Genomic DNA, 17,358 nt, shown 5'->3' with positions numbered 1-17,358 from the left:
GTATGGCTACATGTAACTACATGCTGCTCAGTTCCCATTGAAAAATGTTCTTATAATTACTGATGCAACACATATTTAATCAATTAAAATCCATCACTTCCAATTTTGAAAATTTTCCAGTACTTTTTGGTGTCATTAAAGGTAAAAAAGATGTTTTGCAGCATCAGTTTGTCAGTTTCGTTATGAGAACTGAACTGATGATACTATAAAATAAGAAATTAATTGATGTACAGCGATCCTTGGTTGGGGAACTGAGAAGTGCACAAGGAAACCTGAAGTATAAAAAATTATCCCAAATCATGTATGGTAATTTTAACAGTTCCTCATAGCAATGTTCTGTTAGAAAAACAAGTTAGGTAATGTATGCAGTGCATTACATTTCAGGTGTGTTCAGTTTTTTGTTAAATTAATTGAATTTTTTTACATTTTCTGTGATTAATAGAAGTGAAAAGTAAATATAGTTAACTTCTTATCAGTTAAAATTAAGTTTAGACTAGAATTGTGCCTCAGACTAAAGCAGCAAAGCAAAAGGCTCAAAACACTAGTTAGTTATGAATTTATGAAGAACAATAGGTTTATGATGTCTTAGAAGTCTAGATGGACACCCTATATTGACCATTTATTGAGTAAAGCAGCCCCTAGCCAAAAAAAAATCTGGCAAATCCACTATATATATAGACGTGGTACAATATACAAATATTAACAATATTCTTATATATGTGAAACATTGTACAGATCAAAACATTGTCCATTAGCACAAGACGAACCAACTATACTGCGCAATGGTCATCCCCAATTCAACTACAGCACAATGAGCTGGACAAGCAGGCTACAACAGAAACTAATGAAAAGACACTGTCCACAGATGAGCATCACATCCTAGAGACCAATCATGTTGGTAATTTCCAAAAGATAAACAGTTCAAGGAACAGCAGTCAGAGAGATCAACAGAAGTTACTCAAATTAACCAGCAAAACCAAGTTGGAAGAAGGTATTATTGCAATATGAAACCCAAGAAAACCAACAACTAAGACTTCTTGTCAACTGCGTTGGCAGGAGTAGCAATGGACCAGAGATAACAGTTCAGGGGAATCCAATTTACAGGAGTTTAATAAATGCTGACACGTACAATCTTCAACAATTTTTCTTTGATATAGAGGAAATAAGCCAAAACATTTATGCCATTCATCATGGGATTTCATTTCAAATTTTAATTTAGATTTATATATAAGAAACCTGATCATGATCAGGTGTCCCAAACCTGTTTTTATTAGTTGGATATTGTTGAAATTAAAAAAAATTCCTGTATATCATTGACAAGACATGATGAGCTACTCTTGCAGACCGTCTGAACTGCTCATAAAACTTCATATCTGCCTGCACAATTACCCCCCAGATCCTTTTCACTCTCTACCATTGTCAGTGTAGTGTTTATCCCCCCTCACCCCCCCCCCCCTTTTATATAGGTCCTAGCCACTTAAATCTCAGGAAATTAGGTGGCAGGACCTGCCAGAGTACTTATCTAAAAATACTGGTGTACCTGGTCTGCCTCTACGGGGCTAAGTTTGGGCAACGTTGGGCCTCAGTAGGGGTCCAGCGGCTAAACGGCCAGTTGAACAACAGAACACAACACTACACATGTACAATATCCATACACTTTTAAATCTCTGGCCTTTGCGGAGATGGGGGAAACCCCTGGTGCCATTAGACACTAAATACACTTTACACTTTTGTCAGTGTGGTACCACAGAGTTGATACGTTACACTGGGGTTACTGGTTCCCATATGCCGTCAATGTTAAACTTCAGTTGCCACCTCTCAGCCCATCTGCTCAACTTTTCTAGATCCTGTTGCAGCAGCGTACTGTCATTAGTATCATTAACAACCCTGCCGACCTTCATATCATCTGCAAACTTGGACATTAAGCCTGGAATACCATCATCAATATCGTTAATGAATACAGAAAACAACAATGGATCCAACACTGAACCCTGGGGGACTCCACGAAGAGCAGTGTCCATTGATTACCACTCTCTGTCTTCTCCCACTCAACCATCCCTTTATTCATAGCAGCAATTTGTCTCCAATGTGACACTGCTCCAATTTGTGCAGCAGTCTTCCATGTGCAACAGTATCAAAAGTATTTCTAAGATCCAACTATATGATATCAAAATTATTCTTTGCATCCAGTTCCTTTGTGACCACATCATAGTATCCAATCAAATTGGTCAGACAAGACTTCCCCTTAACAAGCCCATGCAGTGGCCGAGCGCTATTACTGAAGGCTTGTCTAGATGATCCTGCAATACTTCTTTAACCAGTACCTCTATTATTTTCCCTGGAACAGAAGTTAAACTAACAGGTCTGTAATTACCTCTGTCTCCCTTTGATCCTCCTTTGTGGATTGGGGTCACATTTGCACATTTTCAGTCCATAGGTACCTCTCTTGAGTCCAAGAAGCTCTCATACAGTAACAAGGGAACTCGATGAAAACAATAATTTTGGCATCTTATACTTAAATTTTAGAAAAGATTTTAATGCTGTACCACATTTGATCCTTGAGAGAATGTCACAGATATTCTCTCAAGTATGCTAAGCCTGGCCTGCTATTTGGGAGTCTAAAACGCTGATGAAAATGATATTCGGGTGATACTCAAGTCAAGGAACAGCAATCCACCAGTAGTCTTATAGCCATATCCTCTGCTTGCACCTTCAATATGGTGGGACTATTAGTAACCCCCATGTGTAAGTCCTGAAATATGACACCTAGCATACTGGAGGTGACCTTCCAGGTGCAAACCAATGTAAGCAGGAGTCGAGGTATGGCATTCACACCACTTAGTGGAATGCCACCCCTTTTTCTTACCAGGCAATGCTAGGTGGCAGATGATTCTCATCAATTGGTGCAGTACTACCACTTTGCAAACTGGAGGCTTCAAGTGGTGGAGCCCATGTTTAGGCTCCAGAGCAAACTCTGGCAATCCCTCCCCCCATCTCTTTCATCATGCAGTACGATTGAAGTCCTTGGAGCTTATGATGAATGTCTTGGCGAGATTCAATCTTCCTTACATTTCAAGGGTACAGCTCTTAAACGGTATTTTCAGTTGGCCACTAGATCTCCACTGGACTGAACCTGTTGGTAACTCTCTAGGAGGCTCCAGATCAGCTAGTGTATGATCTTGCTGCTTCTACTCTGCCAGATAGTGAGAAGAGGGATTCTGATAGTGTGTATGCGGGGAGCATTGTCGATGCCACGTTATGTCCAGGAGCTGGGTATATTCTTACTGTGTGTAAGCCATATCCAAAAATTCCATTACTTCATACAGCATGTCCTTGCCACCTTTTCTGACTTTCGAATACAGCACAACTGTCAAACTAATAGAACAAACATCTGCGAAAAGATCTAAACCTCCGACAAACCTCATTCATATCACAAAATATACATGGTCGGTTCTAATCTCAGTAATGTCTGTTTCCACTTACAGTCTGCCACACTCCATGTACTTTTTCTAACAGAATCTCAGTTATTGGTTGATTCAACCACTGCTCGTGTCAATTATCCGAAATATTCGAAATACAGAATCTCAGTTATCGGTTGATTCAACCACTGCTCGTGTCAGTTATCCGAAATATTTGCTGCATGATTCCTTTCACTTCAAAGGTGGTTACTGGTGCATATCCATTCTGCTATTCTCTGTCAGAGACTTAGTAATTTGTAATCTCCTCTTTTTGATCTTCTCTGCCTTAAAATCTCTCTACCACATTCTGTCAAATTCATCTTCTGCTTCTATCATTCTTGAAACTTTGACTTCCTCTCTTTGAAACTTGAATTTCTCCAGTCCAACTTTCCTAACGGTGAGATAATTTTCCTTGGTGACTTTAATGTTCACAACTCCAGCTGGCTTCCATTTTCTAGTCACATGGACCCAGCTGGTCGATATGCTGGACCTTTTGCTGCTAGTGACTTTGCACAGATTGTTCATTTATCTACAAGAATACTAGGCAGTCCTAATTACTCAGCCAACATGCTCAATTTTTTTCTCACAAACAACCTTTCTAAGTTCATGGCCGAGGTGAGCAATCCTCTAGGAACCTCAGATCACAACTTGGTGATCTCCAATGCAGCCTTTCTCTTGTAATCATTCCCAACTTTGTGTTGTTTGGCCCTACAAGAATGCAAAACTGGATGATCTGCGAGATTTCTTTTCCTTGAATGGATTACTGTTTCAAATTTTTTGATGTCAACGTTTGCTTTTATTGTGTCAGTAAAATTGTTCTTGTAGGGATGAAATTCTTTATTTCACACCCCACCTTAAAATCTCGTCCTTTATTTAAATCTTGGTTTTCCAATAAATATACTAAGGCCGTTCAAAATAAGAATGTTGCACATCGCAATTGGCTAGTATCCAAATCTACAGGTTAATTTGCTGTTTATGCCAAAGCTCGGAACAATTGTAAAGCAGTTATTAATTACTCCAAACTAGATTTTAATGGTAGTTCAGTATCTTCACAAAGTAAAGCAGTTATTAATTACTCCAAACTAGATTTTAATGGTAGTTCAGTATCTTCACAAAGTAAAGCAGTTATTAATTACTCCAAACTAGATTTTAATGATAGTTCAGTCTCTTCACAAAGCTATTTGTCGCAACTTTTGCCCATTTCCATTCCCACCTCTGTCAAAACTAGATGGTTCTATTGCCACTTCAGCCAAAGATAAAGTTGACCTGCTAGCATCTCATTTTTCTTCCAACTCATGTATTGACGATCTTGGTAAACCACTATCTACCATTCCCTGTACACTCCATTCAATGCCTCTTATGGTCTTCTGTCAAAATGATATCAGAAGAATTTTGAACAACTTTGATGGTAAGAAAGCTCCAGGTCCTGATGGTATTTCCACACTCATTCTGAAAACCTATCCTTCTGAACTTACCCCTGTTTTGTGTCTCCTGTTTTCACTTTCTTATTCCAAAGGTGTTTTCCCTTCTGCTTGGAAATTTGCTCATATCCAGAAGTTCCTAAAAAGGATGACAAATCCCTCCCATCCAATTATCCTCCCATTTCACTTACTTCTAGTCTTTCTAAAGTAATGGAGAAATCAATTAACTGCCAACTCCTAAACTATCTAGAAATCTTCCATCTGATCAACAATCACCAGTATGGATTCCATCAGTGTTGATCCACAGGTGGTACTGTAGCTTATGTTACTCATCAATGGACAAATTCAACAGAAAGGTTTGGTGAAACTCAAGCAGTTGCTCTTGACATTTCAAAGGCTTTCGGCTGTATTTGGCATAAAGGTCTTCTAAATAAGCTTCCATCTTATGGTTTGCCAACTGTGTTTTGTAATTTGGTATACAGTTTTCTATCTGACTGCTCACTAAAGGTGATGGTAGATGGCTCTCTGTCTTCTGACTTCTCCACTAATGCTGGTATCCCCCAAGGTTTCAGTTCTTTCTCCCATTCTTTTCCTCTTGTATATTAATGACCTTCTTCCATTGTCTAGAAATTCTAACCATAGTTTTTCTGATGCTAGCACATTACATTCCACCTTCCAGTTTGAGAAACCTTGCTCTGCACAAACTGCTTCAACTCCTTGAATATCCATTAGCAATTCTTTAAATGCTGATTTCCAGATAATTCTGCAGTGGGGTAAAGATAACTTACTTGATTACAATCCTTCTAAAACTCAGGCATGTCTGATATCTCATGAAAAGGATTCTTCTTCTGCTTCTATGCTTATCTTCGATAACACGCTGGTCAACAGCCTGTATATTGAGGCAAATGAACCCATACTGCACCTCAGAAGAAAATCCTTACTGTGTAACTATGCAACAAAAATTAAAAGTATTGCATCTCATCTCAGCTGGGAATACCTGTTTAACCCTCAATATGCCATGCTATACTTCAATAAACCTATGAAAACTGCCCTGTGGGTCTTCAGTTGTAAGAGCTTATGCTCAGTTGGGACATTAACTTCCAGCATATCCTCAAAGGCATTACTACTCCTGAACTATCATGGACTCAATTCTCACTTCTTTGTGACGATATCCATTTGAGATGAAGAAAAAAGACTCCCTGCCAAATAACATTCAGCAGTTATATGAAGCACACACCTTGGGAAAACTCAGAGAAACCACGTATTTATACTGATGTTCCAAAACAGGTGAAGCTGTAGGTGCTGCAGCAATTTCTTCCACCTTCTCAATAGCTATATCTCTTCCTACTGAAGAATTGTATATAATAAAACTAATTGTATATAACATAAAAAAATCATTTTTTTCGAGCAAGCTCTGATATATACAGATTCCTTAAGTGTGGTCACTGCCATTCAGTCCAGTTTTTCTCTCTCTCATCCTATTCTGATGCAGTTCTGATAGTTCTTATCAAATATCTAACCAGATGGTCACCTTCTGCCAGATCCCTGGTCATGTTGGCATTCCAGGTAATGAATGTACTGATCGTGCTGCAAAACGTCCTGACAGTGGATCATTCCATCATCCAAAAGTGCCCTACACTGACTACAAATCCATTATTAAAACAGCATGTAAAAAACTCTGGTCTCAACTGTGGCAAACTCAAATTAATAACAAACTCCTGCAGATAAATAAAGAACCACAGCAACGGGTATCTAGTTTCACGAGAAGTAGGCAAGAAGAAGTGATTCTGGCAAGATTCTACATTGGCCGCTGCCATCTAACTCATCTGTGTTTGCTTATGGGAGAGAGAGCTCTCCTCAATGATATTTCCGCCAATCCCGGCTAACAATCAAGCGTATTCTCATTGAATGTCCACAACAATCAAGTATCCATAAATCCAGCTTCACCTCTTTATTCAGCTTGTATGAATAATACAAATTTTGAAGAATGGTTCAACTACTTGAAATGTAGAAATATATATAACTAGTTGTACCTGGCGTGATGTACACCATCTTTCTCATTATGGACTGAATAGTTTAATCTAGATCCTTCAGTCTTCACCATTCTTGTTTAGCTTAGATATAATATTACAGCAGTCACCTGTGAGATATATGCATGTCTCTATTTGCAGGGATTCCAAGTCTTCTCCAACAAATATTGCAGCAGCCTCCGTTTTGGATGTAGGTGCATTATATCATCTCTTATATAAATCTGGGTCTTCTATAAATGCCATGCCCACATTCACTGTTGAATTGGCTTGGCTTGGTTTGGTTTATTTGATGCATTTGTTTATATGACTCAGCAAATGGGTTGACTTGTTAACCCATTTGCTGGGTTGACAAGTTAACCCAGCATCTCATCCAGTTGTTGCATTAATTTGGCCATACAACCTTGGTTTGATTGTTTTTCAAGCCATTTTGTTGTTGCTTCAGCAGAATCGAAAATATTAAATTGTCCATATCCTCACTTATTTGTCTCATTTGGATATAGCAGTGAAACCAAATGGTAAATCTGGCTGTGTATTCTTAGACAGTATGGACCATTTACAGGTGGTGATTTAATCTGCACCCATCGATGCAAACGCCATTCCTGAGTTGTACTCTCAAATATATGTTCTCTGTAGTTATTTGCTTCATGTATCCCATGTAGTAGTAGTAGTAGTAGTAGTGGCACATGATGCAAGAAAGCAAGTGTAGGAGCTTATGCAGCATCAGCCAAAAAAAAAAAAAAAAAATCATCACACCATTCCCTCCAAATGCCTGTCCAGTTCCTCCTTAAATTTATTTAACCTATCAACTTCCACAACGACAGATGGAAGTTTGTTCCAGCAATTAACCACCCGCTGGCTAAAGGCAAATTTCCGCACATCTATTCTACATCTGTCCTTTCTTAATTTGAACTTATGTCCCCGTAGGTTCGTAATCTGAACAAGTGGAAGGATCCCATCAGAATTCAGCGTGCTCAACCCATTCAAGGCCTTATAGACCTCAATCAGATCACCGCGCAGGTGCCTAGTCTCCAGCCACTGCAATTTGCAGAACTTAAGCCTCTCTTGGTAAGAGAATCCCTTCATTCCCCTCACCAATCGTGTTGCTCTTCTCTGTACACGCTCAAGCAAATCTACATCCTTCCTAAAATGAGGCCTCCAGACCTGTACGCAGTACTCAAGGCGTGGCCTGACCATTGCCTTATACAGAGGGACAATCACCTCCTTTTCCCTGCTAGCAAAATTCCTATATATCATTGACAAAACCCCATGACCTGCCCTAGCAGCCTGTCTGCATTGCTCAGAAAACTTCATATCTGACTGCACAATTACTCCCAGGTCTTTTTCATTTTCTACCACCTTAAGTGTAGTACCACACAGTTGGTACGTTTCTCTGGGGTTACTTCTACCCATATGCAGTACTTTTCATTTGTCAAGGTTGAACTTCAGTTGCCACTTCTTAGCCCATCTGCCCAAATTATCTAGATCCTGTTGCAGTAGCACACTGCCATTACTGTCATTAACAACCCTGCCAACCTTTGTGTCATCTGCAAACTTCGACATTAAGCCTGATATACCTTCATCAATATCATTGATAAATACACAAAACAACAGTGGACCCAACACCGAACCCTGTGGGACTCCACTAATAACATTAGTCCATGAAGAGCAGCACCCATTGATTACCACCCTCTGTCTTCTCCCACTTAACCATCCTTTTATCCATTGTAGCAACTTACCCTTAATACCATTCTGCTCCAATTTGTACAGTAGTCTTCCATGCGCAACAGTGTCAAAAGCTTTCCTGAAATCCAAGTATATGATATCAAAATTATTTTTCGCATCCAGTTCCTTTGTGACCACATCATAATAACCAATCAAATTTGTCAGACAAGACTTTCCCTTAACAAACCCATGCTGTGTTTGAATTATTGCTGCAGTCTTGTCTAGATGATCCTGCAATGCATCTTTAACCAGTGACTCCATTATTTTACCCGGAACAGAAGTTAAACTAACTGGTCTGTAATTACTCGTGTCACCCTTCGATCCACCTTTGTGAATTGGGGACACATTCGCACATCTCCAGTCCGTGGGAACCTCCCCTGAGTCCAAGGATGCTCTCATAATTATGGCTAAGGGTTTGCTTAGTTGCTTTGCCGCCTCCTTTAAAATAACTGGATAGATCCCATCCACCCCAGGTGCCTTTCTTATGTTTAACTTCAACAATTTCTCCTCCACTTTGCTCTCAGTTATTACAAAATCATTAAGCATACTGCTACAATTTGATAACCTTCTTCCATTTTCAAACTGTAATAATTCCTCACGTGTGAATGTAGATGCAAAATACTCATTCAGTTTGTTTGCTATCTGAGCAGGATCATCAACAGTCGAACCATCGATGTCAAGTGGACCAATCATATTCATCCCCTTCCTTTTAGAGTTTATATAAGTAAAGAAATCCTTGCTGTTTTTCTTAGCATCTTTTGCCAAAGATTTCTCGTAATCCGCCTTCGCCTGCCGAACCTCCTTTGTGACCTGATTACAGACTAGCTTATATCTGCCACAGGCTTCTGCGTCACCTGATAATTTATATGCATCCCATGCATTTTTCTTCTCTGTCACGAGTCTCATTAGTTCATTTGATAACCATTTAGGCCTAAACCTTGAACGATATTTCTTAATCGGTATATAAAGTCTTGTAGCTTCCACGATTAATTCCTTGAATGCTTCCCACTTAGAATTTACTGTTGGTAACATCGTTAGTTGATCCCACTGTACAGAATTTAAAAACTGTCTGAGACCACTGTACTCCCCTTTACGGAAGCAAAAACCCTTTCCTTTACCCCTGACGGTAGTTACCTCTTTGAGTAAATCCCACTTCAGCACACTGTGATCACTGCCACCTAGTGGTTCCTTTATCTGCAAATTCTTAATACACGAATGATCACTGCTGATAACCAGATCAAGAGTATTACTTTCTCTGGTTGCCTCTCGAACATGCTGCTGCAGAAAACAATCATCCAATAAATCCACAAAAGTCTGACTGGTGTGTGAGTGACCAACCCACAAGTTCCAGTCAATATCTGGGAAGTTAAAATCCCCCATTATAAGACATTCAGATTTACTGGCCCACTCTATTTCTCTGTACAATTGTTCATTGTACTCATTCAAGTCATTAGGCCTATAACACACTCCTACCCTTATTTTTCCTTTCGCAGTGCTTATCTCGCACCAAATTGACTCAACAGAGCACTGTTCATCTATATTAACTGGGTGCACTTCCTTTGATTTTATGTTTTTCTTAATTAACAGCATAACACCCCCTCCCTTTCTGTCCTGTCTATCCTTTCTGTACACATTGTACTCCCCAAATTCCAGTTCTGCATTCCTTATATCTTTGTGACACCACGTCTCTGCTATCCCAACAATATCCGCCTTTGATGTCTTGACCAACACTTCAAATTCATCAAATTTATTTACTATACTTCTAGCATTGGTATACATGCAAGCATACATGCTCCTATGCCTATTCCTTGTTACCCTAACACATCCCATATACCCAACTATTCCATGATGACTGCCATCCGTCCCTGAAACCCCCAACACCCCTCGCTCCAGGTCGCTTCTTATTCTAATAGAAGTTGTGCAAGAATCACCTTCACCTCTGCCTGCGGTTACTGTTAAACTATTAGTCTTTGTATCCCCCCAAACTAGCAGTTTTCCGACCCACCTAACACTGCCTCGATAGCATCAGCAAATATTCTTGCACCCTTTCTATTTAAGTGTATCCCATCCCTGTAGAAGCAATCTCTCCTGTTAACAAGTACAGTCCAGGCTGAAAAAAATTCTACCCCTTGAGCCTTGCACAATCCTTCCAGGGCCGAATTGATCGACAAGGCTCTCATCATGTACTCCCTCCTATCGTGTCTGGGCAGAATTGCAGACACTTTCAAATTCAACCCTATTTCACGGCTTTTTTTCAACAGTGACCTGTACTTGTTGAGTAATTCTGCCGGTCTCCTACTCTTAATATCATTAGTGCCAACGTGTACAACTATATCACCTTTTGTGCCCTTGAAAGATGATATCCGCTCTACATCATCATCAACCTTTGCCCCTGGCAGACATACCCTGGTCCTGTTCCACCTATCCTTTTTACATAGCATGTTCCCCGTTTCCCTGACAATAGAGTCACCAACAACAACTAGTTCCTGTGGGACCAGCGCATTCTGCCTTAGGGGTTGCCGCTGTGTTGCGTGATGACCAAGTGCAAGCTCTGGCGTTGATGTGGGCAGCTGAGAGCTTGATGGGCCCCTCAATTTAGTTCCTTCCTGTCCTTCAAGCTCTCATATAGGCCCATAAGAACGCTGAGTTGTTGCCTGATTTCGATACACTCCTTGCATCGCGCACACACAAAGACATCCCCCATGGCAATATCATGTTCCGTTCCAGAGAGTTCGGCAAACATTTCACAAGTTGCACATTTCTTTAGGCTGTGATGCGTTGGAGAATTGCCCCCCTCAGTTCTCCCCCGAGTCACAGCACTCCTGCCACTTTGTGCCCGTTGCTTTGCTGCTCTAGTTTGGGGCATGATAGTTTAAATTAATAAAATCAATAAATTAAATGTCAGTAGTATTTGAATAGAAACTATTAAATAGAAACAGTGAAGCGTATTACTATATAATTATGCGTTAGAGCTACCTAGCTACCTCAATTAAAAAATTTGAATTCCCTACCACTATATCCAAAAACAATGGCTACAAAAATGGAACGAAATAACGGTTTTACCTATCGTAAGTAAAATCCACAAAAACTCTTTATCTAAATTAAAAATAAAAAATAACCAGCGTAACTATAACTATATGACTACGTATTAAGTACAATATAAAATAATAATCATGTAAATAACAGGTAAACACTTATCGTTTTTGCAGAGCCTGTAACTGATAGCTGTAACTTTTAAAGAGATTCAGCGCCCTCATGTAAGCAACTCTTGTAATAGAGTAGGTTTCTCAGATAGTGGGTCAAGTGAAACCTTCCCATCATGACAGAATTTAATGTATTTATTCAATGTGATTAACTCATGTCCCAGTATCTTGCATTGCAATACTCACAGTTGTAACACGTATTTCCTATGTCATGGACTTCCACATTAATTACAGCTTGTTGATTATTCGCATCCAGTACTTATATTTGATTAGTCCTACGGAATTTTGCCTGTTTTCTCATTTCCAATCTTGCTTCTCTTCTATCAATGTTTTCTGTCCATCTTCATTGTCATAGAGTCTCTTTCAGTCTATTAGATCTCTCCTCCAATGTTTCTTTAGCATTTCTTCTACATTTTCTCAAAGTTCTTAAACACTATTCAGCCATTTTTACACTTCTTAAAACTTAGAACGGTTTATTAGAGAGGGTAATACTCTTGATCTGGTTATCAGCACTCATTATTCGTGCATTAAGAATTTGCAGAAAAAGGAACTATTAGGTGGCAGTGATCACAGTTTACTCATATGGGATTTACTTAAAGATATACTATCTTGGGCAGATATTGTTGGGAAATCGGAGACATGGTGTCACACAGATATAAGCAGTGCAGAATTAGAATTTGGGGAGTACAAAGGATAGACAGGGTATGAAGGGAGTAGGGGTTATGCTATTAGTTAAGAAACACATAAAATCTAAGGAAGTGCACATCTAGTGGACAGTGCAATGTTGAGTCTGTTTGGTGTGACATAAACACTGAGAAAGGGAAAAAGAGAGTAGGGGTGTGTTATAGGCCTAATGACTCTGATGAGTACAACAAACAATTGTGCAAAGAAATAGAGTGAGCCAGTAAATCAAAATGTCTTGTAATGGGGGATTTTAACTTTCCAGATATTGACTGGAACTTGTGGATTGGTCACTCCCACACTAGCAAGAATTTTGTGGATTTATTGGAGGATTGTTTTCTACAGCAACATATTTGATAGGCAACCAGAGAGAGTAATAATCTTGATAAACTTGAATCACTGCTTCTATTAGAATGAGCAGAAGCCTGAAAAACAAGATGCATGGTATTTCAGAGACTGCTGGGAGCCATTGCGGTACAAGTAAACACATGGGTTGTGTTAGGGCAGCTAAGAATAGAAACAGGTGCAGGTATACTTGCGTGTACACCAATGCTAGGAGTTTAGTAAATAAATTTGATGAATTTGAGGTATTGCTCAAAACATCAAAGGCAGATATTGTTGGGATATCAGAGACGTGGTGTCACACAGATATAAGGGATGCAGAACTGCAATTTGGGGAGTACAACATCTACAGAAAGGATAGACAGGATAGGAAGTGGGGAGGGGTTATGCTATTAGTTAAGAAACACAAGGAAGTGAAGCCAGTTGACATCACCGGACAGTGCAGTGCAGTGTTGAGTCAGTTTGGTGTGACATAAGCATTGGGAGATCAAAATTGAGAGTAGGAGTGTGCTATAGGCCTAATGACTCTGATGAGTATAATAAGAAACTGTACAGGGAAATAGAGTGGGCCAGTAAATCAGAGAGTCTTATAATGGGAGATTTTATATTGTAGTTTTAAATGTTTTTCACCAACCTTATGTAGAAATAAAACACAAAGAAAATGAAAACTGGAATCTTGATAACTATGTATTTATAATAAGTTATATTTGTCTGTATTTACAATAAATTATATTTAACTTTACAACTAAAATATATGACATATACATATAAAATATACTGGGTTAAGAACAATAAAATACATTAAAATATACTAAATTAAAATCGATAAAACCAAAGCTTTCGAAGGCTCCTGCCTTCTTCTTCAGCGGTATTTTCTTTGTTCTGCGGTGCGTCTTTAAATACCAGCAGGTTCACGGTACTCATCACGTGTTTCATTCCCACGTGTACCGTTCTCTTGTGTTACGGAATCGGAAGCGGCTCGAGAGTGGGTCATGTGGAACCGTTCATCCCTTCTGAGGATAGTAGCCTCAAAGAGGGGATGGATCCGCATTCCTCTATCTCTATTAATGTTCACTGTGGAACAGATCCGCAAACTCTCAAGCCACTTCCGGTCCCAGAACTTATTCGCCCGATCGGTGATGATAGCCTCATCCGGGGAGATGTGGTGCTGCTTCTCTAATATCTTCTCTAATAATTTTGTCTGACAAATTTGATTGGATACTATGATGTGGTTATAAAGGAACTAGATGCAAAAAATAATATTGTATACTTGGATTTCAGGAAAGCTTTTGACACTCTCGCACATGGAAGAATACTGTACAAATTGGAGCACTATGATATTAAGGGTAAGTTGCTACAATGGATAAAAAGGTGGTTGAGTGTGAGAAGACAGAGAGTGGTAATCAATGGACACTGCTTTTCGTGGACTAATGTTATTAGTTGAGTTCCCTGATGTTCGGTGTTGGGCCCACTGTTGTTTTGTATATTTATCAGCAATATTGATTAAGGTATATCAGGCTTAGTGTTGAAGTTTGCAGATGATACAAATGTTGGCTGGGTTGACAGTAACGGCAGTGTGCTTTTGATCTAGAATATTTGGGCAGATGGTGATCAGGATCTTGAATATTTGGGCATATGGAGTGAGCAGTGGCAACTGAAGTTTAACATTGACAAATGCAAATTACTGCATATGGGTAAAAGTAACCCCAGAGGAACATACCAACCATGTGGTACTACAGTTAGGGTGGTAGAAAATGGAAAAGACCTGGAGTGATTGTGCAGTAAGATATGAAGTTTTCTGAGCAATGCAGACAGGCTGCCAGAGCAGGTCATGGGGTATCATCAATAATATACAAGAATATTGCTAGCTGGGAAAAGGAGGTGATTATCCCTTTTTATAAGGCAATGGTCAGGCCATGCCTTGAATACTGCATACAAGTCTGGAGGCCTCATTTGAGGAAGGATATAAAGTTGCTTGAACTAGTACAGAGAAGGGCAAGAAGATTGGTGAGGGGGGGGAACAAAGGGGTGGTCTTACTGAGAAAGGCAAAGTTCTGCAAAATCTAGTGGCTGGAGACTAGGCACCTGTGAGTTGATCTGATTGAGGTGTATAAGGCCTTGAATGGGTTGAACATTCTGAATTCTGATGGGCTGCTTCCGCTTGCCTACAGAGAGAGCATAAATTCAACAGAGAGAGCATAAATTCAAATTGCGGAAAGGCAATTGTAGAATAGATGTGCAGAAATTTGCCTTTAGCCAGCGTGTACTTGCGGGTTCCAGCGGGTTAATTGCTGGAACAAACTTCCATCTGTCGTTGTGGAAGTTGATAGCTTAAATAAATTCAAGGAGGAACTGGACATAATTTTAGAGGGATTGGATGTGTGAAATTGGGTTGCGTTTTTTTTTTTTTTTGGCTGATTGTACATAATCTCATATGCTTGCTTTTTTGCATCACAGGCTCTATTACTACTACAGTGGATTCCGGTTATTTGGGCTACCGATTAATCAGGGCACCATTTATTTGGGACAAATCTTAAAGAACAGAACCCAATTGAGAAAATAGCCAGGGTTTACTTTGTTTAATTGGGACAACATGCTGTTTAATCGGAGCAGGAGACCGCAGCACTGGAGATTACCCTATGATTGTTTCCGACTGTACCTCGTGGTTCGGTCAGATTTCTGGAGGTCACAACCATAAAACAATAAAAACAATTAGCAGTCATCTGTTTATTGGGCTTTTCTGTTAGTGCAATCTATCATAAATGGATAATAAACTCGATCTTATTGAATTTGCAATCATACCAACAGCTGGAATTCTGTAGTTATTATGGCGAAATGTGTTTACACTTCTATGGAATCTTCAATCATGGAAAAAAATTTATTTTCAGAATCTTCTCTTCATTCCTATTTTTAAAGCTTCATAACTTGTTACTCCATTCTCCCTTGTGCATATCGTGTTACTTTCAATTTGTTTGTGTCATGTTCTTTGTTATTGAATGCTTATCTTTTTACTGTTTTAAATTTTGACCCCACCCACAAATGTCAGTGAACAGAAATGTCAACTAGTTGGTATGTACATATTACAGTACGCATTAATTATTCCGATTATTATGTATATTCTTCCGATTTTCCTATATCATTTAATTTTTTAATTGATAAGCTAATAAAGGGTAAATTTGTGCTTAATATATCTTTACTTTTATAGCCTGTGGATAATATTCCTCCTGTTTTCGCTAACTAGAATCGCTGTTTAATAGAATTAAAATTCAATTCACCTATGTGATCACAATTGACCGGCACTTACTACACATTGTTTAGTTAATGGTACTTTACTATGGTGAGTCCATTGTAAACAAACTCAATTGTAAAGCAAGTGTCCACTGTATTTTTAACTATTTACATGCTGCTTAATTGGGCCAAAATGCACTAAATCAACTGTACTGCTACTGTTAAAATTGAAGATAGATCAAATAAACAGTTAAAATAAACATACATCGATAGCTTTCAGGCATAGGTTGCCTTTATTCAGTCGAAAAAGTTAATGCAAAAATTAATAAAGAATGCCCACTATGGTGGTCATACAAGGTTAACTGCATGAATGGGTGCTGACAACAATTAGTAGTTGGAAAAATTGGGCAGAATACCGAAGCGTTTTATTTATATATAGATAGTCTGTGATAATCATGATGTGGAAGATTTAGTCCTAACTAAATCGTGAACAGGCACAATAAGGCCTAGGAGGCCCTTGTGCCAAAAATCCCCACTTACAACAACAACAACCAGAATTTTGCTTGCAGGGGTACAAGGCAGTGGTTGGATTAGGCCACATCTTGAGTACTGCATATGGGTCTGGTGACCTCATTTTAGGAAGGATGTGGATCTGTTGGCTGGTTGCAGAGAAGAGCAGTGAGATTGGTGAGGGGGAAAAAAGTGCTCTTACCAGTTTTGCAGATTTGCAGCATCTGGAGACTAAGCACCTGTGGGTAGATTTGATTGAGGTGTTTAAGACTTTAAATAGATTGAGTAAGCTCTGTGCTGATGGCATCTTTCCTTTTGCTCAGACTACGCACTTGGGAGGGGGGCATATATTCGAATTGAGGAATAATTGTTGCTGCATGTGGAAATTTGCCTTGAGCCAGTGGGTAGTTGATTGTTAGAACATACTTCCATCTGTTGCTGCAGAAGTGGGTATTTTGAATGAATTCAGAAACTAGCCAGACTGTTATAAGGCATGGACAGGTGATGTGGGAAGCATTTGTTTTTGGCTGATACTGTATAAGTTTGCTTTTTTGCATCATTTGCCGATGTATACTTTTTTGTATCATTTGCTGATACTACCTTTAAGTACTCTTACCCGTATTTTGTTTTTCCAGTGCTGTCATACCATACTGACTCATTACATTGGCAACCTGTATTAACTGGGTGTGCTGCCTTAAATTCTGCTTCTTAACCAAGAGTATAACTCCCCCCCCCCATCCTGCTGCCCTGTTTTGTCTGTACA

General features: G+C 39.2%; 1 protein-coding gene across 1 annotated transcript in view; it reads left to right on the top strand.

Moving 5' to 3' along the window:
- The window catches only part of LOC150078317 (protein SERAC1-like), a 295,680-nt gene that overhangs the window by 137,136 nt on the left and 141,186 nt on the right, over positions 1-17,358 (top strand). The gene's annotated exons all lie outside the window — the stretch shown is intronic.

The sequence above is a fragment of the Mastigoproctus giganteus genome, chromosome 11 (assembly GCF_048544385.1).
Source record: "Mastigoproctus giganteus isolate SK-2022 chromosome 11, ASM4854438v1, whole genome shotgun sequence".
Classification (NCBI taxonomy): Eukaryota; Metazoa; Arthropoda; class Arachnida; order Uropygi; family Thelyphonidae; genus Mastigoproctus; species Mastigoproctus giganteus.
This window is presented reverse-complemented; position numbering and strand designations above follow the sequence as displayed.